General features: G+C 44.1%; 3 non-coding genes across 3 annotated transcripts; all 3 read left to right on the top strand.

The window, feature by feature from the left end:
* The first annotated feature begins 4346 nt into the window (after positions 1 to 4346).
* trnav-aac (transfer RNA valine (anticodon AAC)) lies at positions 4347 to 4419 on the top strand. The gene has a single exon. It is a non-coding gene; the product is annotated as a tRNA-Val (tRNA).
* Positions 4420 to 7825: 3406 nt separating this feature from the next.
* Positions 7826 to 7898, top strand: trnav-aac (transfer RNA valine (anticodon AAC)). The gene has a single exon. It is a non-coding gene; the product is annotated as a tRNA-Val (tRNA).
* A 3406-nt stretch (positions 7899 to 11304) lies between these two features.
* trnai-aau (transfer RNA isoleucine (anticodon AAU)) lies at positions 11305 to 11377 on the top strand. The gene has a single exon. It is a non-coding gene; the product is annotated as a tRNA-Ile (tRNA).
* Positions 11378 to 13759: the final 2382 nt, after the last annotated feature.

Below are 13759 nucleotides of genomic sequence, written 5' to 3'. Positions count from 1 at the left end.
GATTGCGTGGAATGCATTGCAAACTTGGGTTACGTTGCTTGATTTCATTCTACACCTTGAAATTCAGAAACAAGTGAGGCACCAGGTGGAAACCAACAGCTGTCTCTGTGGAAGAGGGGACATGGCTTCCTAATCTAACCATTTGAACTCTGCAAACATTCTGCTGGATCTGAACTGCCCTGTATACCAAGGCCAATTTGTATACTATATAAATTGGCATGCCCAGACTATGCAGAGGACTCCAGGTGGGGTCCAACCAGGACATTATATAGCTGCAGTGAAGCTTCGCCCCCATTATATAACTGCCTCTGTTACGCATTCTACTGCGAGGGTAATCACATTGTTTGTAGCATCTCAGCAAAATAAGGACTCATTTGATCAAACTAAAGAGTTTAAAAACACAAATATGTGTCAGTGCAATCAGTAAATAATGAGAAATGAAATCCAGAAGTTGGCAAGAATCCCAAGTGGATGTCTTGGTGTGGTTGGGGAAGGGAATCTTTGTCAATGATGGCACACTGTGCATTAACACTGCAGCAGCTGCTGCACCTCTTACAAACTTAGTTTCTTAAGGGAGAGTTTTAAAAAAAGGGAATTGGATAATTGCATGAAAGGAGAGGCAAAGAAAAGCAGAGCTAAGGAAGTGGGCCCAAGTGGCAAGTCTTTGAAAAAACTGGCAATGGTACGATGGCCTGAATGGACTGGCGATGTGTTGTGCACTGCTGATCGTCCATGGCTGGGTCAATACCTCTGCAGCCTTGCGTAATGTCACAGTGGAATTGCATTTCCATGAAACAAGCACCACAAATCGATTAAGACTGTATAGTTTAACAATACTTGCAGCTTCCTCAGCGCTGTAACGTGTTGAGTTTCTGTAGTGTAGTGGTGATCACGTTTGCCTAACACGCAAAAGGTCCCCATTCGAAACTGCGTAGAAACATTTTCAAAACGAACCCAAACTTCTTCGCAAGAAATATGCAATCATTGACATTCCCCATGAACACAACACAATTTCTCAAAGCCCTCTTTCTCTTGCACATTGTGTGCACAATGCCTTGCACTCGCTCCTCTTTCTAGTCCTGATGCTGCAGAAAGTTCCGCAAAACCGAGCAGTGACACTTTATTTGGCTCAGATGAGAATAGAAACCTGCAACACGAGCTTGCTAAGTAACAGCGAATCTTAGTCTCATTTCAGACGAGGCAAAAGCACATCAGCAATTCACTTTCACCAGCTCCACAGTCGTTGAGACAGGGGCACGCTGCAATATTTTGACCCGCACTGTCCAATTACTCGCTGTCAGCAGCAAGTGGCGTCTGCTGCCTCAATCAACAGGTTACTGGCCATCTCGGGGAGGTAAAATAGCACAACCCGGGCCAAATCTCCCCATCAACCAAGCACCGGCTCAGCAAAACGTAGGCACATGATATCCGGGTCACTGAACCTCCGAGCAGCTCTGACAGAACAGCCAAGTGACTGAAACTTTCTTTGAGTTGCAATGATGAATCTCCGGTGGAAACAAGTTGGGGGAAATTGCTCCTCCTGAACATTTCTTCTTGGGTAAAAGGGGCAAAAATCCTTTTCAATTTAACCACTGCTGCAGCAGATTCTTGGTGTCTTAAGCACCTTGATAACCCAGCTCTTAACATGCAGCCGCAATTATGACAAGGGGTGAAGGTTCATGACACGCAGAGGGGAAAAAGTTATTTAAGTTATGACAGTCGCTCACAGATTTATTAGCGTTTTGTTCAGTCAGTAACAGAGACATACCTGGATTTATTGATGCAGATTAACATAACTATTCAGCGTCACGCAGAGCCGCTAGGAGTACTTTGCCTCCCTGAAAGACGGACACGGCTGATTCTGTAACTGAAGCTAAGGAAACAGGCAGACCTGCCAAATTATTATTTTATTTTGTTCTTCATTCGGCAAGTAACAGGAACACTAACAAGGTGGCGTTGAAAATGAGATGCACTGCGGCTCCGCTCAATATCAAAGCGCTCCTTCATATTGAACCGAGGAAGAATATACATGAATTAAAGCAAAATACTGTGGATGCTGGAAATCTGAAATAAAAACAAGAAATTCTGGAAATACTCAGCACGACTGGCAGCATCTGTGGAGACAGAAGCAGAGTTAACATTTCGGCTCAGTGACCCTTCTTCAGAACTGGCAAATATTAGAAATGTCAAAGGTTAGAAGCAAGTAAAGCGGGGGTGGAGCAAGAGATAACAAAGGAGAAGGTGTAGATTGGACAAGGCCACAGAATAGCTGACCAGAAGGTCATGGAGCAAAGGCAAACAATATGTTAATGGTGTGTTGAAAGACAAAGCATTAGTACAGAGAGGACTGTTAATGGACTGAAAATTGAACAGCAGCAAGTACAAACAGGAAAAAAAACAGTGGGTAAGCAAACTGAACAAACTAAGATGAAATAAAATAAACATACAAAAAAATGTAAAAAATGTAAAAATGAAAAATAACAAAAAATGAAAGTAAAATGGGGGCCCCGTCATGCTCTGGAATTATTGAACTCAACATTCAGCCCGGCACGCTCTCGTGTGCAGTGGTTCACACCGCAGCCTCACAGCTCCAGCGACCCGCTTTCAATTCTGGGCACTGCCTGCGTGGTGTTTGCAAGTTCTCCCTGTGTCTGCGTGGGATTCCTCTGGGTGCTCCGGTTTCCTCCCACATGCCAAAGACTGGCTGCTTGATAGGTTAATTGGCCATTATAAATTGCTCCTCGTATAGGGAGGTGGTAGGGAAATATTGGGAAGGCGGGGATGTGGTAGGAATATGGAATTCGTGTCGGATTAGTATAAATGGGTGGTCGATGGTCAGCACAGACTCGGTGGGCCGAAGGGCCTGTTTCACTGCTGTATCACCAAACTAAACTAATCGGTCAACGGGATGCTGTTTTTCGAGCTTGTGTTGATGTTCACTGGAACACTGAGGCAATCCCAGGATAGAGATGTGAGCATGAGAGCAGTGGGCAGTCTTGAAATGGCAAGCAACCGGAAGCTCAGGGTCCTGCTTGCGGACTGAGCCGACGTATTCCGCAAAGCGGTCACCCAGTCTGCGTTTGGTCTCCCCAATAAACATGAATATACATGAATTGGATTTAGGCGCCAGTATGTTGCAAAACAAGAAGAAAGAAAAGCACAAATGCCATTAACTCTGACTTTGCAAATGATTCACTGAAAAATTCTTTCATTTGCTGGAAAAGATGACTATTGTGCATCTGAAAATGGGCACCATGGAATTGTGTTGCATACTGACCTGTTTTCCTATATTTGCCTGTCATCTATGCAATTCAATTTGTGTTGGATATTGCTGAGAATCTCATTTCAAGATGAGGGCACAGATATTATTATAATCCTACTGAAAGCATAAACCTGGAACAAATACTGTGTTACATGGATTGCAACGTTTCGAGGGCTGTGCAGCTAAGGTGAGGAAGACAGGAATGATGTGTTTGATGATTGTGTGGAATGCATTGCAAACTTGGGTTACGTTGCTTGATTTCATTCTACACCTTGAAATTCAGAAACAAGTGAGGCACCAGGTGGAAACCAACAGCTGTCTCTGTGGAAGAGGGGACATGGCTTCCTAATCTAACCATTTGAACTCTGCAAACATTCTGCTGGATCTGAACTGCCCTGTATACCAAGGCCAATTTGTATACTATATAGATTGGCATGCCCAGACTATGCAGAGGACTCCAGGTGGGGTCCAACCAGGACATTATATAGCTGCAGTGAAGCTTCGCCCCCATTATATAACTGCCTCTGTTACGCATTCTACTGCGAGGGTAATCACATTGTATGTAGCAACTCAGCAAAATAAGGACTCATTTGATCAAAATAAAGAGTTTAAAAACACAAATATGTGTCAGTGCAATCAGTAAATAATGAGAAATGAAATCCAGAAGTTGGCAAGAATCCCAAGTGGATGTCTTGGTGTGGTTGGGGAAGGGAATCTTTGTCAATGATGGCACACTGTGCATTAACACTGCAGCAGCTGCTGCACCTCTTACAAACTTAGTTTCTTAAGGGAGAGTTTTAAAAAAAGGGAATTGGATAATTGCATGAAAGTAGAGGCAAAGAAAAGCAGAGCTAAGGAAGTGGGCCCAAGTGGCAAGTCTTTGAAAAAACTGGCAATGGTACGATGGCCTGAATGGACTGGCGATGTGTTGTGCACTGCTGATCGTCCATGGCTGGGTCAATACCTCTGCAGCCTTGCGAAATGTCACAGTGGAATTGCATTTCAATGAAACAAGCACCACAAATCGATTAAGACTGTATAGTTTAACAATACTTGCAGATTCCTCAGCGCTGTAACATGTTGAGTTTCTGTAGTGTAGTGGTGATCACGTTTGCCTAACGCGCAAAAGGTCCCCTGTTCGAAACTGGGCAGAAACATTTTCAAAACGAACCCAAACTTCTTCGCAAGAAATATGCAATCATTGACATTCCCCATGAACACAACACAATTTCTCAAAGCCCTCTTTCTCTTGCACATTGTGTGCACAATGCCTTGCACTCGCTCCTCTTTCTAGTCCTGATGCTGCAGAAAGTTCCGCAAAACCGAGCAGTGACACTTTATTTGGCTCAGATGAGAATAGAAACCTGCAACACGAGCTTGCTAAGTAACAGCGAATCTTAGTCTCATTTCAGACGAGGCAAAAGCACATCAGCAATTCACTTTCACCAGCTCCACAGTCGTTGAGACAGGGGCACGCTGCAATATTTTGACCCGCACTGTCCAATTACTCGCTGTCAGCAGCAAGTGGCGTCTGCTGCCTCAATCAACAGGTTACTGGCCATCTCGGGGAGGTAAAATAGCACAACCCGGGCCAAATCTCCCCATCAACCAAGCACCGGCTCAGCAAAACGTAGGCACATGATATCCGGGTCACTGAACCTCCGAGCAGCTCTGACAGAACACCCAAGTGACTGAAACTTTCTTTGAGTTGCAATGATGAATCTCCGGTGGAAACAAGTTGGGGGAAATTGCTCCTCCTGAACATTTCTTCTTGGGTAAAAGGGGCAAAAATCCTTTTCAATTTAACCACTGCTGCAGCAGATTCTTGGTGTCTTAAGCACCTTGATAACCCAGCTCTTAACATGCAGCCGCAATTATGACAAGGGGTGAAGGTTCATGACACGCAGAGGGGAAAACGTTATTTAAGTTATGACAGTCGCTCACAGATTTATTAGCGTTTTGTTCAGTCAGTAACAGAGACATACCTGGATTTATTGATGCAGATTAACATAACTATTCAGCGTCACGCAGAGCCGCTAGGAGTACGTTGCCTCCCTTAAAGACGGACACGGCTGATTCTGTAACTGAAGCTAAGGAAACAGGCAGACCTGCCAAATTATTATTTTATTTTGTTCTTCATTCGGCAAGTAACAGGAACACTAACAAGGTGGTGTTGAAAATGAGATGCACTGCGGCTCCGCTCAATATCAAAGTGCTCCTTCATATTGAACCGAGGAAGAATATACATGAATTAAAGCAAAATACTGTGGATGCTGGAAATCTGAAATAAAAACAAGAAATTCTGGAAATTTTCAGCACGACTGGCAGCATCTGTGGAGACCGAAGCAGAGTTAACATTTCGGCTCAGTGACCCTTCTTCAGAACTGGCAAATATTAGAAATGTCAAAGGTTAGAAGCAAGTAAAGCGGGGGTGGAGCAAGAGATAACAAAGGAGAAGGTGTAGATTGGACAAGGCCACAGAATAGCTGACCAGAAGGTCATGGAGCAAAGGCAAACAATATGTTAATGGTGTGTTGAAAGACAAAGCATTAGTACAGGGAGGACGGTTAATGGACTGAAAATTGAACAGCAGCAAGTACAAACAGGAAAAAAAACAGTGGGTAAGCAAACTGAACAAACTAAGATGAAATAAAATAAACATACAAAAAAATGTAAAAAATGTAAAAATGAAAAATAACAAAAAATGAAAGTAAAATGGGGGCCCCGTCATGCTCTGGAATTATTGAACTCAACATTCAGCCCGGCACGCTCTCGTGTGCAGTGGTTCACACCGCAGCCTCACAGCTCCAGCGACCCGCTTTCAATTCTGGGCACTGCCTGCGTGGTGTTTGCAAGTTCTCCCTGTGTCTGCGTGGGATTCCTCTGGGTGCTCCGGTTTCCTCCCACATGCCAAAGACTGGCTGCTTGATAGGTTAATTGGCCATTATAAATTGCCCCTCGTACAGGGAGGTGGTAGGGAAATATAGGGAAGGTGGGGATGTGGTAGGAATATGGAATTCGTGTCGGATTAGTATAAATGGGTGGTCGATGGTCAGCACAGACTCGGTGGGCCGAAGGGCCTGTTTCACTGCTGTATCACCAAACTAAACTAATCGGTCAACGGGATGCTGTTTTTCGAGCTTGTGTTGATGTTCACTGGAACACTGAGGCAATCCCAGGATAGAGATGTGAGCATGAGAGCAGTGGGCAGTCTTGAAATGGCAAGCAACCGGAAGCTCAGGGTCCTGCTTGCGGACTGAGCCGACGTATTCCGCAAAGCGGTCACCCAGTCTGCGTTTGGTCTCCCCAATAAACATGAATATACATGAATTGGATTTAGGCGCCAGTATGTTGCAAAACAAGAAGAAAGAAAAGCACAAATGCCATTAACTCTGACTTTGCAAATGATTCACTGAAAAATTCTTTCATTTGCTGGAAAAGATGACTATTGTGCATCTGAAAATGAGCACCATGGAATTGTGTTGCATACTGACCTGTTTTCCTATATTTGCCTGTCATCTATGCAATTCAATTTGTGTTGGATATTGCTGAGAATCTCATTTCAAGATGAGGGCACAGATATTATTATAATCCTACTGAAAGCCTAAACCTGGAACAAATACTGTGTTACATGGATTGCAACGTTTCGAGGGTTGTGCAGCTAAGGTGAGGAAGACAGGAATGATGTGTTTGACGATTGCGTGGAATGCATTGCAAACTTGGGTTACGTTGCTTGATTTCATTCTACACCTTGAAATTCAGAAACAAGTGAGGCACCAGGTGGAAACCAACAGCTGTCTCTGTGGAAGAGGGGACATGCCTTCCTAATCTAACCATTTGAACTCTGCAAACATTCTGCTGGATCTGAACTGCCCTGTATACCAAGGCCAATTTGTATACTATATAAATTGGCATGCCCAGACTATGCAGAGGACTCCAGGTGGGGTCCAACCAGGACATTATATAGCTGCAGTGAAGCTTCGCCCCCATTATATAACTGCCTCTGTTACGCATTCTACTGCGAGGGTAATCACATTGTTTGTAGCATCTCAGCAAAATAAGGACTCATTTGATCAAACTAAAGAGTTTAAAAACACAAATATGTGTCAGTGCAATCAGTAAATAATGAGAAATGAAATCCAGAAGTTGGCAAGAATCCCAAGTGGATGTCTTGGTGTGGTTGGGGAAGGGAATCTTTGTCAATGATGGCACACTGTGCATTAACACTGCAGCAGCTGCTGCACCTCTTACAAACTTAGTTTCTTAAGGGAGAGTTTTAAAAAAAGGGAATTGGATAATTGCATGAAAGGAGAGGCAAAGAAAAGCAGAGCTAAGGAAGTGGGCCCAAGTGGCAAGTCTTTGAAAAAACTGGCAATGGTACGATGGCCTGAATGGACTGGCGATGTGTTGTGCACTGCTGATCGTCCATGGCTGGGTCAATACCTCTGCAGCCTTGCGTAATGTCACAGTGGAATTGCATTTCCATGAAACAAGCACCACAAATCGATTAAGACTGTATAGTTTAACAATACTTGCAGCTTCCTCAGCGCTGTATCGTGTTGAGTTTCTGTAGTGTAGTGGTGATCACGTTTGCCTAACACGCAAAAGGTCCCCAGTTCGAAACTGGGCAGAAACATTTTCAAAACGAACCCAAACGTCTTCGCAAGAAATATGCAATCATTGACATTCCCCATGAACACAACACAATTTCTCAAAGCCCTCTTTCTCTTGCACATTGTGTGCACAATGCCTTGCACTCGCTCCTCTTTCTAGTCCTGATGCTGCAGAAAGTTCCGCAAAACCGAGCAGTGACACTTTATTTGGCTCAGATGAGAATAGAAACCTGCAACACGAGCTTGCTAAGTAACAGCGAATCTTAGTCTCATTTCAGACGAGGCAAAAGCACATCAGCAATTCACTTTCACCAGCTCCACAGTCGTTGAGACAGGGGCACGCTGCAATATTTTGACCCGCACTGTCCAATTACTCGCTGTCAGCAGCAAGTGGCGTCTGCTGCCTCAATCAACAGGTTACTGGCCATCTCGGGGAGGTAAAATAGCACAACCCGGGCCAAATCTCCCCATCAACCAAGCACCGGCTCAGCAAAACGTAGGCACATGATATCCGGGTCACTGAACCTCCGAGCAGCTCTGACAGAACAGCCAAGTGACTGAAACTTTCTTTGAGTTGCAATGATGAATCTCCGGTGGAAACAAGTTGGGGGAAATTGCTCCTCCTGAACATTTCTTCTTGGGTAAAAGGGGCAAAAATCCTTTTCAATTTAACCACTGCTGCAGCAGATTCTTGGTGTCTTAAGCACCTTGATAACCCAGCTCTTAACATGCAGCCGCAATTATGACAAGGGGTGAAGGTTCATGACACGCAGAGGGGAAAAATTTATTTAAGTTATGACAGTCGCTCACAGATTTATTAGCGTTTTGTTCAGTCAGTAACAGAGACATACCTGGATTTATTGATGCAGATTAACATAACTATTCAGCGTCACGCAGAGCCGCTAGGAGTACTTTGCCTCCCTGAAAGACGGACACGGCTGATTCTGTAACTGAAGCTAAGGAAACAGGCAGACCTGCCAAATTATTATTTTATTTTGTTCTTCATTCGGCAAGTAACAGGAACACTAACAAGGTGGCGTTGAAAATGAGATGCACTGCGGCTCCGCTCAATATCAAAGCGCTCCTTCATATTGAACCGAGGAAGAATATACATGAATTAAAGCAAAATACTGTGGATGCTGGAAATCTGAAATAAAAACAAGAAATTCTGGAAATACTCAGCACGACTGGCAGCATCTGTGGAGACAGAAGCAGAGTTAACATTTCGGCTCAGTGACCCTTCTTCAGAACTGGCAAATATTAGAAATGTCAAAGGTTAGAAGCAAGTAAAGCGGGGGTGGAGCAAGAGATAACAAAGGAGAAGGTGTAGATTGGACAAGGCCACAGAATAGCTGACCAGAAGGTCATGGAGCAAATGCAAACAATATGTTAATGGTGTGTTGAAAGACAAAGCATTAGTACAGAGAGGACTGTTAATGGACTGAAAATTGAACAGCAGCAAGTACAAACAGGAAAAAAAACAGTGGGTAAGCAAACTGAACAAACTAAGATGAAATAAAATAAACATACAAAAAAATGTAAAAAATGTAAAAATGAAAAATAACAAAAAATGAAAGTAAAATGGGGGCCCCGTCATGCTCTGGAATTATTGAACTCAACATTCAGCCCGGCACGCTCTCGTGTGCAGTGGTTCACACCGCAGCCTCACAGCTCCAGCGACCCGCTTTCAATTCTGGGCACTGCCTGCGTGGTGTTTGCAAGTTCTCCCTGTGTCTGCGTGGGATTCCTCTGGGTGCTCCGGTTTCCTCCCACATGCCAAAGACTGGCTGCTTGATAGGTTAATTGGCCATTATAAATTGCTCCTCGTATAGGGAGGTGGTAGGGAAATATTGGGAAGGCGGGGATGTGGTAGGAATATGGAATTCGTGTCGGATTAGTATAAATGGGTGGTCGATGGTCAGCACAGACTCGGTGGGCCGAAGGGCCTGTTTCACTGCTGTATCACCAAACTAAACTAATCGGTCAACGGGATGCTGTTTTTCGAGCTTGTGTTGATGTTCACTGGAACACTGAGGCAATCCCAGGATAGAGATGTGAGCATGAGAGCAGTGGGCAGTCTTGAAATGGCAAGCAACCGGAAGCTCAGGGTCCTGCTTGCGGACTGAGCCGACGTATTCCGCAAAGCGGTCACCCAGTCTGCGTTTGGTCTCCCCAATAAACATGAATATACATGAATTGGATTTAGGCGCCAGTATGTTGCAAAACAAGAAGAAAGAAAAGCACAAATGCCATTAACTCTGACTTTGCAAATGATTCACTGAAAAATTCTTTCATTTGCTGGAAAAGATGACTATTGTGCATCTGAAAATGGGCACCATGGAATTGTGTTGCATACTGACCTGTTTTCCTATATTTGCCTGTCATCTATGCAATTCAATTTGTGTTGGATATTGCTGAGAATCTCATTTCAAGATGAGGGCACAGATATTATTATAATCCTACTGAAAGCATAAACCTGGAACAAATACTGTGTTACATGGATTGCAACGTTTCGAGGGCTGTGCAGCTAAGGTGAGGAAGACAGGAATGATGTGTTTGATGATTGTGTGGAATGCATTGCAAACTTGGGTTACGTTGCTTGATTTCATTCTACACCTTGAAATTCAGAAACAAGTGAGGCACCAGGTGGAAACCAACAGCTGTCTCTGTGGAAGAGGGGACATGGCTTCCTAATCTAACCATTTGAACTCTGCAAACATTCTGCTGGATCTGAACTGCCCTGTATACCAAGGCCAATTTGTATACTATATAGATTGGCATGCCCAGACTATGCAGAGGACTCCAGGTGGGGTCCAACCAGGACATTATATAGCTGCAGTGAAGCTTCGCCCCCATTATATAACTGCCTCTGTTACGCATTCTACTGCGAGGGTAATCACATTGTATGTAGCAACTCAGCAAAATAAGGACTCATTTGATCAAAATAAAGAGTTTAAAAACACAAATATGTGTCAGTGCAATCAGTAAATAATGAGAAATGAAATCCAGAAGTTGGCAAGAATCCCAAGTGGATGTCTTGGTGTGGTTGGGGAAGGGAATCTTTGTCAATGATGGCACACTGTGCATTAACACTGCAGCAGCTGCTGCACCTCTTACAAACTTATTTTCTTAAGGGAGAGTTTTAAAAAAAGGGAATTGGATAATTGCATGAAAGGAGAGGCAAAGAAAAGCAGAGCTAAGGAAGTGGGCCCAAGTGGCAAGTCTTTGAAAAAACTGGCAATGGTATGATGGCCTGAATGGACTGGCGATGTGTTGTGCACTGCTGATCGTCCATGGCTGGGTCAATACCTCTGCAGCCTTGCGAAATGTCACAGTGGAATTGCATTTCAATGAAACAAGCACCACAAATCGATTAAGACTGTATAGTTTAACAATACTTGCAGATTCCTCAGCGCTGTAACATGTTGAGTTTCTGTAGTGTAGTGGTGATCACGTTTGCCTAATGCGCAAAAGGTCCCCATTTCGAAACTGGGCAGAAACATTTTCAAAACGAACCCAAACTTCTTCGCAAGAAATATGCAATCATTGACATTCCCCATGAACACAACACAATTTCTCAAAGCCCTCTTTCTCTTGCACATTGTGTGCACAATGCCTTGCACTCGCTCCTCTTTCTAGTCCTGATGCTGCAGAAAGTTCCGCAAAACCGAGCAGTGACACTTTATTTGGCTCAGATGAGAATAGAAACCTGCAACACGAGCTTGCTAAGTAACAGCGAATCTTAGTCTCATTTCAGACGAGGCAAAAGCACATCAGCAATTCACTTTCACCAGCTCCACAGTCGTTGAGACAGGGGCACGCTGCAATATTTTGACCCGCACTGTCCAATTACTCGCTGTCAGCAGCAAGTGGCGTCTGCTGCCTCAATCAACAGGTTACTGGCCATCTCGGGGAGGTAAAATAGCACAACCCGGGCCAAATCTCCCCATCAACCAAGCACCGGCTCAGCAAAACGTAGGCACATGATATCCGGGTCACTGAACCTCCGAGCAGCTCTGACAGAACACCCAAGTGACTGAAACTTTCTTTGAGTTGCAATGATGAATCTCCGGTGGAAACAAGTTGGGGGAAATTGCTCCTCCTGAACATTTCTTCTTGGGTAAAAGGGGCAAAAATCCTTTTCAATTTAACCACTGCTGCAGCAGATTCTTGGTGTCTTAAGCACCTTGATAACCCAGCTCTTAACATGCAGCCGCAATTATGACAAGGGGTGAAGGTTCATGACACGCAGAGGGGAAAACGTTATTTAAGTTATGAAAGTCGCTCACAGATTTATTAGCGTTTTGTTCAGTCAGTAACAGAGACATACCTGGATTTATTGATGCAGATTAACATAACTATTCAGCGTCACGCAGAGCCGCTAGGAGTACGTTGCCTCCCTTAAAGACGGACACGGCTGATTCTGTAACTGAAGCTAAGGAAACAGGCAGACCTGCCAAATTATTATTTTATTTTGTTCTTCATTCGGCAAGTAACAGGAACACTAACAAGGTGGCGTTGAAAATGAGATGCACTGCGGCTCCGCTCAATATCAAAGTGCTCCTTCATATTGAACCGAGGAAGAATATACATGAATTAAAGCAAAATACTGTGGATGCTGGAAATCTGAAATAAAAACAAGAAATTCTGGAAATTTTCAGCACGACTGGCAGCATCTGTGGAGACCGAAGCAGAGTTAACATTTCGGCTCAGTGACCCTTCTTCAGAACTGGCAAATATTAGAAATGTCAAAGGTTAGAAGCAAGTAAAGCGGGGGTGGAGCAAGAGATAACAAAGGAGAAGGTGTAGATTGGACAAGGCCACAGAATAGCTGACCAGAAGGTCATGGAGCAAAGGCAAACAATATGTTAATGGTGTGTTGAAAGACAAAGCATTAGTACAGGGAGGACGGTTAATGGACTGAAAATTGAACAGCAGCAAGTACAAACAGGAAAAAAAACAGTGGGTAAGCAAACTGAACAAACTAAGATGAAATAAAATAAACATACAAAAAAATGTAAAAAATGTAAAAATGAAAAATAACAAAAAATGAAAGTAAAATGGGGGCCCCGTCATGCTCTGGAATTATTGAACTCAACATTCAGCCCGGCACGCTCTCGTGTGCAGTGGTTCACACCGCAGCCTCACAGCTCCAGCGACCCGCTTTCAATTCTGGGCACTGCCTGCGTGGTGTTTGCAAGTTCTCCCTGTGTCTGCGTGGGATTCCTCTGGGTGCTCCGGTTTCCTCCCACATGCCAAAGACTGGCTGCTTGATAGGTTAATTGGCCATTATAAATTGCCCCTCGTACAGGGAGGTGGTAGGGAAATATAGGGAAGGTGGGGATGTGGTAGGAATATGGAATTCGTGTCGGATTAGTATAAATGGGTGGTCGATGGTCAGCACAGACTCGGTGGGCCGAAGGGCCTGTTTCACTGCTGTATCACCAAACTAAACTAATCGGTCAACGGGATGCTGTTTTTCGAGCTTGTGTTGATGTTCACTGGAACACTGAGGCAATCCCAGGATAGAGATGTGAGCATGAGAGCAGTGGGCAGTCTTGAAATGGCAAGCAACCGGAATCTCAGGGTCCTGCTTGCGGACAGAGCCGACGTATTCCGCAAAGCGGTCACCCAGTCTGCGTTTGGTCTCCCCAATAAACATGAATATACATGAATTGGATTTAGGCGCCAGTATGTTGCAAAACAAGAAGAAAGAAAAGCACAAATGCCATTAACTCTGACTTTGCAAATGATTCACTGAAAAATTCTTTCATTTGCTGGAAAAGATGACTATTGTGCATCTGAAAATGGGCACCATGGAATTGTGTTGCATACTGACCTGTTTTCCTATATTTGCCTGTCATCTATGCAATTCAATTTGTGT

Source organism: Heterodontus francisci, chromosome 22 (genome assembly GCF_036365525.1).
Source record: "Heterodontus francisci isolate sHetFra1 chromosome 22, sHetFra1.hap1, whole genome shotgun sequence".
Lineage (NCBI taxonomy): Eukaryota > Metazoa > Chordata > Chondrichthyes > Heterodontiformes > Heterodontidae > Heterodontus > Heterodontus francisci.
Note: the sequence above shows the minus strand (reverse complement) of the source record. Positions and strands in the feature narration are given on the sequence as shown.